The sequence below is a fragment of the Neoarius graeffei genome, chromosome 19 (assembly GCF_027579695.1).
Source record: "Neoarius graeffei isolate fNeoGra1 chromosome 19, fNeoGra1.pri, whole genome shotgun sequence".
Lineage (NCBI taxonomy): Eukaryota > Metazoa > Chordata > Actinopteri > Siluriformes > Ariidae > Neoarius > Neoarius graeffei.
The window spans coordinates 48,189,567-48,204,507 of NC_083587.1; the positions used below are offsets into that span (position 1 = coordinate 48,189,567).

Consider the following 14,941-nt stretch of genomic DNA (forward strand, 5'->3'; position numbering starts at 1 on the left):
ACAAAAAATAGGCATTGGACTGGGGCAGTATGGTGGTGTAGTGGCTAGCGCTGTTGCCTCACAGCAAGAAGGTCCAGGTTCGAGCCCCGTGGCCGACGAGGGCCTTTCTATGTGGAGTTTGCATGTTCTCCCCGTGTCCGCGTGGGTTTCCTCCAGGTGCTCCGGTTTCCCCCACAGTCCAAAGACATGCAGGTTAGGTTAACTGGTGACTCTAAATTGACCATAGGTGTGAATGTGAGTGTGAATGGTTGTCTGTGTCTATGTCAGCCCTGTGATGACCTGGCGACTTGTCCAGGGTGTACCCCGCCTTTCGCCCGTAGTCAGCTGGGATAGGCTCCAGCTTGCCTGCAACCCTGTAGAACAGGATAAAGCGGCTAGAGATAATGAGATGAGATGAGATGAGATGAGATGAGGTATTGGACTAACGTTCCGAATCTTCTCTGGAACACTGTACCAGAGATAAGAAAGAATGTAAAAAACAATAATAAAATAAACCTGACAACTGACACTTAAGATTAACTCTAGGTCTGCCGAGGTTGAGCAAAGTGTTTCAAACAAAGATTGTGTTATAGTGTTTCATGAAATCAGCAATACACATTAAAGCTAAACGGTTTCTTCCAAAAATGCAAATAATTTTAGGTCTGTTACCTTATTCTTAAGAATGTTCTTTAACAAACATTTCCAGAAACACTTCTGCATTAAAATGGTATTTATCTGGGCGGCATGGTGGTGTAAGTGGTTAGCACTCTCGCCTCACAGCAAGAAGGTTCTGGGTGCGAGCCCAGTGGCCAATGGGGGCCTTTCTGTGTGGACTTTGCATGTAATCCCTGTGTCTGCATGGGTTTCTTCCGGCTGCTCCGGTTTCTCCCACAGTTCAAAGACATGCAGGTTAAAATGGGATGGCCTTGGGCTGAAATGCCCAAGAGTGGGGGCATGCACGTACACAGCAGCTTTGCTTTCCTATGATGAACTAAATTTCATTGTACATTTGTGCAGTGACAATAAAGGCATTCTATTTTATTGAATAAAACAGCCCTTTTTAAAATTTTGTTATTTGGAATTTGCATGTAGATTTCAAAACGATTATAAAGGCCAGAGGCTGTTAATAAGTTGTCAATAATCTCATTGATCCATTTGATATATTATTATGGCCCCAAGCGCAAAGTACTGGAACATTATTCTTTTTGCTTGGGTTTTCTTATTATTTTTCTCCCAAAAAATGAATCATACAGACCAAACTATAAGCCATAGAAATGTCAAACTAGTACCTGTTACTCAGGCAGATGAGATGGGCCGAATTGCTCAGATGTATGGATAGATGATGAGATTTATAAAGTGGCCACCACATGCCAACCAAATTCATCCAAGTGGGATGATGCTTGGTTCACTTAACTAGCTATAACTTGGGACTGGTTGTATGGGTTTGCATATATTCAATACAAGGTTCTGAGGAGAGTTTGGGGTACGGTATGTTCATTAATACAGGGGCAGAGTTAAGTTCAATTAGCTGAACCAAAAGTCTGAAATTTGGTGTGCTACATTGTTCTGCTTAACTGTAAGTGGACGTTTAATTAGGAGTTAATTACTTAAAAAAAAAACATAGGTACTGTTGAAGTTGCATTTGTAATGAGAAAACTGACAACTTCTCACATTTCAGACTCAGAGCCATGAGTCATTTTTATTAACACTACAAGTATATCTCAAACATGGCGCTGCGCATGAACAGAAAAGCAGCGTGTCAAAACATCACCCGGTTCCTTAAAGGGACCACAACTATTATCGGAAGCACAACAATCAAGACGGTGAATCTATAAGCAAGTGCTTAACAAAGAGCTGAGCAAAACCTGCATGACAATGCTGTAACAAACAGCTGAGCAAAACCTGCATGGCAATGCTGTAACAAACACAGTTATGAAGGTGAATTATGCATACATTCATGAGTGCACTACACACGTCCCCCCAGAATTCACCCTCATCTCATCTCATTATCTCAAGCCGCTTTATCCTTCTACAGGGTCGCAGGCAAGCTGGAGCCTATCCCAGCTGACTACGGGCGAAAGGCGGGGTACACCCTGGACAAGTCGCCAGGTCATCACAGGGCTGACACATAGACACAGACAACCATTCACACTCACATTCACACCTACGGTCAATTTAGAGTCACCAGTTAACCTAACCTGCATGTCTTTGGACTGTGGGGGAAACCGGAGCACCCGGAGGAAACCCACGCGGACACGGGGAGAACATGCAAACTCCACACAGAAAGGCCCTCGCCGGCCCCGGGGCTCGAACCCAGGACCTTCTTGCTGTGAGGCGACAGCGCTAACCACTACACCACCGTGCCGCCAGAATTCACCCTAATAGAAACATTTAAAAAAAAAAAAATTCACGATGTGGGGGGCGAATCAACCGTCCACAGTGGCTCCGCCGAATGGGGGAACACGGAATCGGCTCCTGAGTGGCCGTCCACGGTGTCCCCACGTGGCATGGCAGAGGATCAGGAGGATTGGGAACTGGGGGCCTAGCCACAGGTCGTCCTCGTTTTGGGGGTTGGGCCAGCTCGACTGGCTTGCCTAGATCCAGGTGAGCTGGTTTAAGACGATCCACGGACACACTCTCCGGTTTGCCCCCAATGTCTACCACAAAGTGCTTGTCCCCTGCCTCCACAACACGGAAAGGGCCTTCGTAAGGTGGGCGGAGTGGTCTTCTGTGACCATCAACGCGAATGAAAACATAGCCAGCTGACTGAAGACCACTGGGGACATGAGAGTTCGGCAAACTGTGACAGGAGGTAGGCTTCGGCACGAACAGCCCGGCAGTGTCCAAAAGGGAAGAACGCTGGAGTGTGGCTGACCAAGGGGTCGTGGTGCTGGGGACGAAATCCCCTGGGACGCGCAGTGGCTGACCATAGACCAGCTCTGCCGAGGAGGACTGGAGGTCTTCCTTTGGCGCTGTCCTGATGCCCATCATGACCCATGGGAGTTTGTCAACCCAGGAGCTGTCCTTCAGACTGGCATGCAGGGAGGCTTTCATTGATCTGTGAAAACGCTCACAGAGGACATTACTCTGGGGGTGGTATGCTGTGGTGCGGTGGAGTTTAACTCCCAAGCTTTCAGCGACCGCATTCCAAAGTTCAGACGTAAACTGTACGCCGCGGTCTGAGGAAATGTCTGAGAGGGTGCCGAAACGGGATACCCAAGTGCCAATAAATGCCCGTGCTACGTTAGCCGATGTTATGGATGACAGTGGAACAGCTTCTGCCCACCGTGTGGTCCTGTCGACCACAGTCAGCAAATGAGTGTAACCCTGTGAGGGAGGCAGTGGGCCGACCAGGTCGATGTTCACATGGTCGAAACGTCGTTCCGGTACCTCAAACTGTTGTAGTGGAGCTTTGGTGTTTCGGTGGACTTTGGCACGTTGGCACTCCACGCAGGTGTTCGCCCAATCCCTCACATCCTTTTTAAGACCATGCCACACAAACTTGGCTGCCACCAGCCATTGTGAGGCCTTGGTCCCTGGGTGTGAAAGACCATGTATGGCATCAAAAACAGGCCGCCTCCACTTTGCAGGGACGATAGGCCTAGGAGGGCCCATGAAGATGTTGCAAAGCAGGGTGGTGCCAGCATCATTAAATGATACCTCCCGCAGTCACAGTCCCGTAGCGGATGACCGGAGAGCCTGCACGTCCGGGTCTGTGGCCTGCTCCGCTGCCATGCTGCTGTAGTCCAGGCCGAGGTGGACTGCCCCTGCAACAGCACGGGAGAGGCAGTCTGCGACATGGTTGCTTTTTCCAGCAACGTGTGCAATGTCTGTCGTGAACTCGGAAATGTAAGTCAGCTGCTGCTGTTGCCAGCCAGACCATGGCTCAGTGACTTTGGATATGGCAAAAGTCAGTGGCTTGTGGTCCACAAAAATGGTGAACCGGCACCCCTCCAGCATTGAACGAAAGTGTCGGATGGCGAGGTACACACCAAGCAACTCCGGGTCGAAGGTGCTATACTTCCGTTCACTGGGGCGCAATTGCCTGCTGAAAAAAGCAAGAGGCTGCCAGGCATGACCAACCCACTGTTCATAAACCGCACCCACTGCGTAGTCCGAGGCATCTGTGGTAAGTGCGATTGGGGCAGAGGCGGCAGGATGGGCCAGCATGGCAGCCTTAGCCAGGGCTGCTTTAGTGTCAACAAAGGCCTTGTCTCTGTCCGGGGTCCAGTTCACAGCATGCTTAGGCTTACTGCCTTTCAGGGCCTCATACAAGGGTAGCATGATTTGGGCGGCCCTGGGGAGAAAACGATGGTAAAAGTTCACCATGCCGAGAAACTCCTGTAGGGCTTTGACTGTGACTGGGAGTGGGAAAGCGGCTACGGCCTCCACCTTTGATGGAAGAGGGACGAGCCCGTCCCTTGTGACTCTGTGTCCCAGAAAGTCTATGGTGGAGAGCCCGAACTGGCACGTCGCTGTATTGATGATGAGTCCATGCTCGCTGAGTCGCTCGAACAGAGTGCGAAGGTGCGACAGGTGTTCAGAAAGTGATGAACTTGCCACGAGAATGTCATCAAGGTATACGAAAACAAAGGGGAGATCCCGTAACACTGAGTCCATGAGCCGTTGGAAAGTTTGAGCTGCATTCTTGAGCCCGAACGGTGTGCGCAAGTACTCAAACAAACCAAACGGCGTGATCACTGCTGTTTTCGGGATGTCAAGGGGGTGTACGGGCACCAGATGGTATCCTCTGATTAGGTCCACCTTCGAAAAAATGACCTTGCCAGCCAGGTGAGCTGACACATCCTGTATGTGTGGAACTGGGTAGCGGTCAGGCGTTCTCACATCGTTGGGTCGTCGGTAGTCTCCACAAGGCCGCCAGCCACCCCCAGGTTTGGGGACGAGGTGCAGGGGAGAGGCCAAAGGACTGTTGGAGTGATGAACAATCCCTAGGCGCTCCATGGCCTCGAACTCCACCTTTGCCACAGCAAGCTTGGTCAGCTCGAGGCGTCGCACGCGGGCATACACAGGCGGACCAGTGGTGGCGATGTGGTGCTCCACACCATGTTTGGCAGTAGTGGCAGAGAAGGTGGGCTGCGTGAGTGCTGGAAACTCAGCGAGCAGCCGCTGGAAACTGTCCGTGACAGACAGCATGCTAGAGAGATGTATGGAGTCAGAGTCACTGAGCATGCATGCATAAGAACAAAAAGTGACGGCGTCGATCAAGCGGTGTTTTTTCACATCCACCAACAGTCCGTATGCACACAAAAAATCTGACCCTAGGAGGGGAACAGCAACCTTGGCAGTAACAAAGTCCCAGCCAAATCGTTGGCCTCCAAAACACAGTTCAACGTGTCTAGTGCTGTATGTGCGAATGGGGCTGCCATTGGCGGCTTCCATGGGGGGGCCGTGAGTGTCAGCCACCACGTCCAACTGTGAGGCAGGTAGTAGACTCCGCTGTGCCCCTGTGTCGCAGAGGAATCATCGGCCGGAGATGGAGTCGCGGATGAAGAGCAGCCTGCCAGCATGGCCAACGCTCATGGCCACTAGTGAGCGCCGGCTTTGGCGTTTCCCACTCCACTGAAGCTGCACGGAGAATGGCATCGTTTAGCCTTGGGGCCAAACTTGGCATGGTAGAAACATAAACCTGAAGACTGCTGCCGACGAGGGGTTGCTGCTGCGGCGAGCATGTGGTCATTTGGCGTTTCTGGCACTGCACCTGCAGGAAGGGAGGCTGTGCAGTGCTGCTGACTAGCCAGGAATGTCAGCCTCTGCCGCCAGTTCTCGGCAATCAGTGATGGCAGTGTTGGCTAAAGCAGCCCTCACTTGAGTAGGCAGTTGGTGCAGGAGAAGGTGCAGGAAAAGAAAATCCGGTTTGTGTTCAACGTGCAGATCGAGCATTCTGTCCATGAGTTCGGAGGGCTTGCTGTCACCCAGCCCATGAAGGGAGAAAAGCCTGCTGGCCCTCTCAGCATCAGACAGCTCGAACGTTTTAAGTAAATGTTCCTTCAGTGTATCATATTTCCTTTCTGCAGGAGGACGTTTAAGAAGGCTCACCACTCCCGATGCAGTAGAACTCCCGAGGGCAGACACCACGTAGTAATATTTAGTGTCATTAGTGGTGATCTCACGCAAGGCGAACTGTGCCTCAGTCTGTGCAAACCACGCTGACGCCGAAGATTCCCAGAATTCGGGGAGCTTTAGAGACACAGCATTGGCGGCCATGTCATTCTGGATACGTCGGGGTCACCAGTGTTGAAGTTGTATTTGTAATGAGAAAACTGACAACTTCTCACATTTCAGACTCAGAGCCATGAGTCGTTTTTATTAACACTACAAGTATATCTCAAACATGGCGCTGCGCATGAACAGAAAAGCAGCATGTCAAAACATCACCCGGTTCCTTAAAGGGACCGCAACTATTATCGGAAGCACAACAATCAAGACGGTGAATCTATAAACAAGTGCTTAACAAAGAGCTGAGCAAAACCTGCATGACAATGCTGTAACAAACAGCTGAGCAAAACCTGCATGGCAATGCTGTAACAAACACAGTTATGAAGGTGAATTATGCATACATTCATGAGTGCACTACAGTACTTAAAAAAAGTCAGGTAGAAGAACAACTTGCTGACCCTCCAAGAAAAGAGGAAGTCTCTGATGCTATCAATGCCCTATAGACTGGCAAGGCAGCTGGTGAGGGTGGCCTCCCAGCTGAAGTTTTTAAGCATGGTGGCCAAGCTCTTCTGGATAAATTTCATGACCTAATTCTATTCATGTGGTAGAGTGAGAATATCCCTGATCAGCTGAAGGACATTGTCATTGTCACTATCTTTAAGTGTAAAGGAGACTCTTGAATACTGTGATAATTACTGTGGTATATCACCCCTGCCCATTGCCTCTAAAATATTAACAAAGATCATGCAAGACCAGCTTGTGACTTCTGTCCTGGATGACATCATATCAGAGTCTCAATGTGGTTTTAGAAATAACCATGGCATCACTGACATGATTTTTTGCTGCTAAGCAGCTGCAAGAGAAATGCATTGAACAGAATGTTGGTCTTTATTGCAATCTTTGTTGACCTAACCAAAGCATTTGATTCTGTTTCCCCTGTGATAGCCTTTGGAAGATCTTGGGAAAGCAAGGTGTACCAGATAAATTTATCAGTCCTGATGCAGCTCCATGTTGGTATGCATGAACGAGTGTGTGCAGATGGCCAGCTCTCAGATCGTTTTCCAATAAGTAGTGATGTGAAGCACGGCTGTGTAATTGCCCCGATACTATTCATAATCTTTTTTGTGGCCATGTTGAATGAAGCACTGCTCAACTGTAATGAAGGCATCTATATTAGATTTTGAACAGATGGCAACAGCTTTAATATCGCAAGACTTTGTGCTGAAACTAAAGTCTACTTTCACTTGGTTCGTGAGCTTCTTTTTGCTGATGACTGTGTTTTATTCGCCCATACTGAAGAGCCAATTCAGGCAACGGCGAGCAATTTTTCAAATCCCACCAAACAGTTTGGCCTCTCTATTAGTATCAAGAAAACTGAGGTTCTTTACCAGCCTCCACAAAAAGCAGTTCAAGCTGAACCAACCATTTATGTTGATGGCCAAAAAATAAAGGACACAGATGCATTCATGTGTCTGGGAAGTAGCCTCTCTGGTGATGATCATTTAGACAGAAATCTCAAACTGCATTGCAAAGGCTAGCACTTTATTCCTTTCGGACGTCTCTACAAAAGGGTGTGGAACAGCCATGTCATAACTCTGTCCGCAAAAATAGTTGTCTATCATGCTGTTGTCCTAAGTACCCTGTTCTATGGAGTGGAATGCTTTATTATCCACCATTAAAAAAATACATATACTATGTATTTATTTATCCTGTTATTACAATTATTTATCTCTGTTATGAAAGGGGGGTGCAAGTGGGGTGTTGATGCGTAACTTGCGGATATCATCTTGCCAGGCTTGGTAGGCATTACATAAGTCCAACTAAGTCTGATCGCCTCTCACATGCCAAAGCCAACTCCACCTCTGTCAGGTGCACCCTGGATAGCCTGGCTTTGCGGCTGGGTAAACTAATGGAGCTCTGGCTGCTTCTGACTCACCTCCAGTCATCTTGCTAATGCTTGCCACTGGACTCAGGTGATGATGAGCAGAGGGTGTGGTAGATGCTGTGCAACAACTATACCACCTTAAATCATTGCACTGGAGTTGAAGGATGGGTTTTGGAGTACAGGAAGACCCAGGAAGCGATTTAAAGATTGCATCAAAGACTCACTAAAGAACTGTGGCATAGCTCCGTGCAACCTTGAAGAGCTTGGTGCTGACCACAAAGCTTGGAGAACTACTGTTCATAATGGTGTGTCTAAATTCAAGTGAAATAGGCAATGTAACGTCAATCAGGCCCGTGTTAGAAGGAAATACCCTGAAGCTGCTGATGAGACAGCCCACAGATGCCATGTGTGCTCCAGGCCATGTGCCTCTGCTGCTGGCCTTGCTATTCATTCCCATGCATGTCACCCACCCATCCACAAACAGATGTCGTCGGGCACACACACACACACATACATATACATACATATATATATATATATATATATATATATATATATATATATATATATATATATATATATATATATATATGATATATGTATGTATCAGTGGCGGCTGGTAGTCTTTCAAACAGGGGAGGCTGGTCGGTTACAGATTTTAAAAGAAAAAACACATCAATTTTGCCCATACTCTTGCCTCTGATCTGGCTGATTGTTGGCAGGGTCACAAACTGTGAAATAACAGGTTCTTTTGGCCCATTAGCCTACTGTCCAATATACATGATGGTGGTGTTGGGGGGGTATATTTTAACATTTTATATTTTAAAATTGTGGCATGTTGTTTAAAAATTGATCATTATTGAAAGCAGCTCTTTGTCAGGAACCTCAGCAGTAACAGCAGAGTGTTCTGGAATAGGCACAAGCACTGACCTTGGGGAGCCAAACATAGAGCTGGGTGCCACACATTTCATTCAATGACACTTTCCCTATATTTTACTTATTTTGACTGAGAAATGTTTTATTGACAATTTTGATAACCCTTCACTTTTAATCCAGGTCTGTAGTGTGAAATGTTCTCGGCTATGTTTTTGTTTAAAAATGTTTTCCAAATTGTAGCTGTGTTTAATTCATATACAGAAAAATATATATTCCAATATAATATACTCAGCATAAACATTTTAAATAGATTCTATATTTTTGGTCCATCCATGACATATTACTAAAGTAGCCTATTTACTGTTGTTGATGTGGGTCACTTGCTGTTAGCCAATTCACTTTCTCGTACCAGGAGAGCTGAAAGGAACAAGTATTATTCCCTACCTTTTTCCACCAAGTCAATTTGAGGCGTTGGTCTACCCTGCCCTTTAATTTTAATTTTTTCCTCGAAAGGAAGACTGGCAAATGGCTTCGCCAAAATTAAATCAGCAATGCTCGGCATCCGTGCGCAGCTTTCTTGCTAGCTGACTAGCCCCCTCAAGTTCAAGTTCAGTCACTCAAATAAACGAAATTTCTGGAACTAAGATAGCAAACTTGACAACACTATATTTACACTTTATTTACACTGAAAATATATACAAACTAAAAAAGCTGGTAGAAACCGTATGTAATGAATGAAATCGAAATGTAAGCTGATCTCTTACAATACACCACAGCACTTGCGAATCCACATGGGACTGAACTGAGATTCACCGCTGCCTGTCTATATTTGAAACGAGCTGTCAGTCAAAGAAAATATCCGACCGCTTTCACCAATCACCAGTCTCCTCGCGGAAACTGCCATGTCCCTCCCACTGTGAGGCTCGGAGTCCATGGGTGGGTGTTTTCGCAGTATTTGTCCAATAATCGTCTTGCATTTTGATATTGAAAAGCGCATCGCTCCCAAATGCCATTGAAGTCCACTGAGGCTGGGCTGCATCGCGCTGTTGAGGGGGAAAAACTCACGCACACATTAGGCGACCTGGGGAAAGTTATAACGGAATGATTTCACACTGTAGTTGGGTTGAGCACATATATTTCTATGATTCTGGATCTGAAATAGCAATGTTATAAGGTCGGCTATAACATAAGCCTAGCGCAATTCATCCTACACGATGTTCGTCATTTTTAGAGGAGGCTGAGCCTCCCTCGTTGTCTTAGAGCAATCGCCCGTGATATCTCATCTCATTATCTCTAGCCGCTTTATCCTTCTACAGGGTCGCAGGCAAGCTGGAGCCTATCCCAGCTGACTATGGGCGAAAGGTGGGGTACACCCTGGACAAGTCGCCAGGTCATCACAGGGCTGACACATAGACACAGACAACCATTCACACTCACACCTACGGTCAATTTAGGGTCACCAGTTAACCTAACCTGCATGTCTTTGGACTGTGGGGGAAACCGGAGCACCCGGAGGAAACCCACGCGGACACGGGGAGAACATGCAAACTCCACACAGAAAGGCCCTCGCCGGCCCCGGGGCTCGAACCCAGGACCTTCTTGCTGTGAGGCGACAGCGCTAACCACTACACCACCGTGCCGCCATCGCCCGTGATATATATATATATATATATATATGTGTGTGTGTGTGTGTGTGTTATTAAAGGAATTCAGGAAACTCAGGCTCATACATAATGTCTGTCCTTAATTGCTAAAGGCTAAGTATAGCTTCAGTAAGTTCTAAATAAGTATTCATACTTGTTGCTGTTCTTTACTCATAACACAAAGGCACTTCATTCTCTATCTTCCAAGTGATGGTACCGTAGTTAATGCAGGATATATAATCCTTCACCCTCTCAACATCTAGGAGTTAGCAGAAGCTGCACAGCAAGCTATAGGCCTATTAGAGTTTAAATCTGATATTTGTTTGGATTCAACCATTTTCGTCTTTTGCTTCATTTGCATTCCCAATTACACTGTAAAACATTTCAAATTGGTTTAACTTGGAAATGCAAGTTCACCTGCTGCTTTGAAAATGCAAGTTAACTCAATTTGACGATTATCTTTGTTTCAACTCAGAAAAAGTCTCAATTAGTCAAGACAACTAAGTAATTCAAGTCTAACCTTTGAAAACTTGCACAGATTAGTTCAAATTAAAACACTTTTCAGAGCTCATTGAGTTAAAGAGAAAAAGTAAGTGGACATAACTAAACAAGGCTGAAATGTTTTAGTGTATTTGCTTTTCCCCCATTTTTTAGTTGCATTGTGAAGTCTGAGTTTCAGAATTCTCATAGTTTTTAGGAGTCACCTCTACTTGCTGACATTCACTCTACTCTATAAAACTAGTATTTCTACTCTTTAAAACACATGTATTTCTTCCACCATTCCATCATGCAAATTTAATGTAACCAATTGCTCTCTGAATTTACCAATCAATCTCTAAGTCAGTCAGGCTTCTTAAAATATACAACACATCCACCATTGCTGAGTAAAGATCATGTATATTAGGCATACAGTCAATGATTCCTACCAATTTTAGATTTAAGCCTAGGGCAGCAGCTTCAGAAATTGCAACACACCCGTAAAATACAGTAATATATGTCTCACAGCAGGATAAAACACAAGCCAAAGTTTCATATTTTTAATTTTGGCAGAAAAGATAGTGTTGCCTTTCTCACACACAGAGAGAAAGACAGAGAGAGATCAAAACACACCACTGTTCAATGCTCTTGGAAAGAAAAAAAAAGAAGAAGAAAAAAGAACCAAGCAGGAGAACATTAAAATAGCAGCATGATGAGGCAAATTAAACAAGCAAAACAAGAACATATGTGCATTAATCTTTGATTGTTATGTTCTTAATGCTTGAGCCTTTCTATAATTATTTTGAACCATTTAAGACAGCTTTAGAAAGGTCCAAATGACTAACTTCAAAAGAGAAATATATAAATAAATATATATATATATATATATATATATATATATATATATATATATATATATAGAGAGAGAGAGAGAGAGAGAGAGAGAGAGAGAGAGTACTGTGCTGGTTCGTTTGGTCCAGACTAAACAACGTAGGTGTGAATACGCCCTTGGTTCGTTTGGTCGTTTGGTCTGGACCAAACAACGTAGGTGTGAATATGCCCTTAGACACCCCATTTTTTTCATACAAACTTTGTTACAGATTTCTATTTTATGACTTCTACATTATCGAGTCAGTACAAAAATATTTTAGAGTTCTAAACATTAGTTTTCCAGCACAAAATTACATGTTACAGGAAAAAAAAAGTTTGTATCTGAGCAGTATGTTAAACAAGAGAGCACTTTTCAGATTAAAAAAGAAAACATAATGAAGGCTACTGGGTTTTGTTGCAAAATTAAGAAGCAAGTGCGACAGTCAAAGTGTCCAGAAGAACTGTGGCTGGTTCTGTAAGATGCTCAATAAAACTTACAGCTCATTTCCTTATAAAACTGCACTCACTGTACCTGAGACTACTGTTTTTTTGAAAGCAAAGTGTCGTCTCACACCAAATATTGATTTTGCTTCATTTATAATGGCTTACTGCTGTTTGTAGTATTTTAAAATGTTTTTAAGTATTTCCTTTTGAATAATTTTAGACCAAATTTTATAGCATATTTAGTGTTCTTAGGAATGGCATTTTCTATCAAAATTTCTAATTCTTCCTCACTTAAAGTGACAAAGCGCTTGGCAGCCATTTTGTTGAGTCACTTGAGGTGATTATCAAAAAATAGTCCGAATGTCTCAACCAATCAGCACGCACAATTCCCTATAATCACCTCCGTATTTATACTAATATCAATTATAATTCATTATAAACAACTGAATCGAAAAGGGGCAGAAAACTGGTGTGTCAAAAATAATTTAGATTTTTAAACTAGTGTGTCAATAGGTTGCAAGGTGCTTTGCCCATATCTCTGATACTTAAAATAGTTCATCTTTTTGCCATTATCATTTGTGAATTAAGGGTAAAACTGCCCCAGACTCTGAACAAAGTCAGTCACATATCATGATCGGAGGCTACTAATTTAATCATATCATATTGTACCTACCTATTTTCAAATATCAAATCATTGCCTTATGGATCAAAGTGGCATCATATTGTGTTATACAGTGTGTCAAAAGGTTGCAAGGTGATTTGCCCATATCTCTGATACTTAAAATAGTTTAATGAATTTGGCAGTGCCATCATCATATATCAAATCATTGCTTTCAGAATTAAAAGTATCTTTGACTAAGTATGCACACTGAATCAGACAGATTAAGGACAGTATGAGTGATTACAGCATAACAGGGACATATCCACATATGTGATGGCTTCTGATTTATATTTCACAACAGGGGCCTCCATTTTGGGATTGACACCCAAGATTACCAAGATCACTAAATGTGATTCTCAAAAGCTTTTAGCAAAATAGGTAGTTAAAAATCCATTTCATTCCATTCCCAACCCCGATTCCTCATCCTTCCTTCTACTTAATGCTGATTGTACACTAAAGCTGCCAGTGTCACTTTTCTTCTTTCCAGAAGCAAAACGCCAACATGAGGATTATCCGAAACCCAATGTGCTGCTGCAAAGATAGGTACATCCATGTGAAACACTTCCCATTTCCATCTCTGCCTCACATTAAAGGACTACAGACTCACATACTTTGGAAAATGACAGCCTGTCAGGTTAAGTGTTTCACCTCTTTTGCCTGCTTGTGGGAGGCCTGTTTGTGCTTTAATGAATTTGTGCGTTAGGGCCTGAGAGGATAATAATATGAGAATATCTGAAGCAGGAGAGAGAGAGAGGGAGAGAGAGCGAGCGAGAGAGAGAGAGATGTGTGTGTGTGTGTGTGTGTGTGTGTGTGTTGAGGAGATTTAGAGATTGTCGCAAGGTGCACTGAGCAGCTTTTCTCCAAGGCTTTGATCCAGGAAGACAGCTAGCGCCAGAGAAGCATCAATTGTGTTCAGTGATGTTGACAGGCTGAATAATTTAGGATTGAGGCCCTCTGCTGTATGTGCTCTGTCACCCAGAGATGTTTGTTAACCTCCGTGCTATCTCCTGTTCTGCAGATTGAGGATCTGCAAGCTTTAGGCTAGAAGATAGATGAGGTGCGATAGACGAAGAGAGAGAGTGAGAGGAGGTGTTTGTGTTTGCAACAAATCTGTGTCAACTCACATATATAGTGTACATAATAAACAGTATCTTAGATGATAAAAATAAACACATTTTCTATCATTTTATGATAAAACTCCCTGATATATTTTCTATTTATTGAGACATGTTCTTTTAAATCCCATGGAAACATCGAGACCTGAATGCCACATCTGTACCAGACAAGAAACTCAATTTCCTCGTATCCTCAACCTAACAATGAATTATAGACCAAGACACATGACCCCTTACATGATCCTCTACCTTATTCTACAGTTCCCCAGACTTCTAATCACAACCACCTGTTCTCAATTAGCACACTCCCTATAAATAACCCATACATTAATTAAATCTTTGCAGATTCATTCTCCGAGCATTTCATTAGTGATGTTACTGAGCCTTTTGTTTGTGTACATGATTTTCCGGTATTAACCCAGTCTGATTGTTAATTGAGTTCTGCCTAACATATTTAAATCTGTCTGCTAATCAGCTCATTCTTTGCCTGTCTTTGACTTTTTGTTTTTGGTTTGTCCTTTTGGTAGTGAGGCTGAGCGTCTAGCCGGCTGTGTTGAAATATATTTCAAACTTCAAAGCTTATAGTCGTCAAAAAGTGTAGGAAAGTATACCATGTAATTTATTTTTTTAAATTTTTTTTATTAGCGGCTACAATTATGAACAGTCCATAATTATTGACACCTTTTCAGATTTACCATCTCATCTCATTATCTCTAGCTGCTTTATCCTGTTCTACAGGGTCGCAGGCAAGCTGGAGCCTATCCCAGCTGACTACGGGCAAAAGGCGGGGTACACCCTGGACAAGTCGCCAGGT

At 44.2% G+C, this 14,941-nt stretch overlaps 1 protein-coding gene across 1 annotated transcript in view; it reads right to left on the reverse strand.

Annotated features, from left to right (window-relative positions):
- LOC132867620 (zinc finger protein 804B) overlaps nt 1–14,941 on the reverse strand; it is a 281,423-nt gene that overhangs the window by 25,978 nt on the left and 240,504 nt on the right. The window lies entirely within an intron of this gene.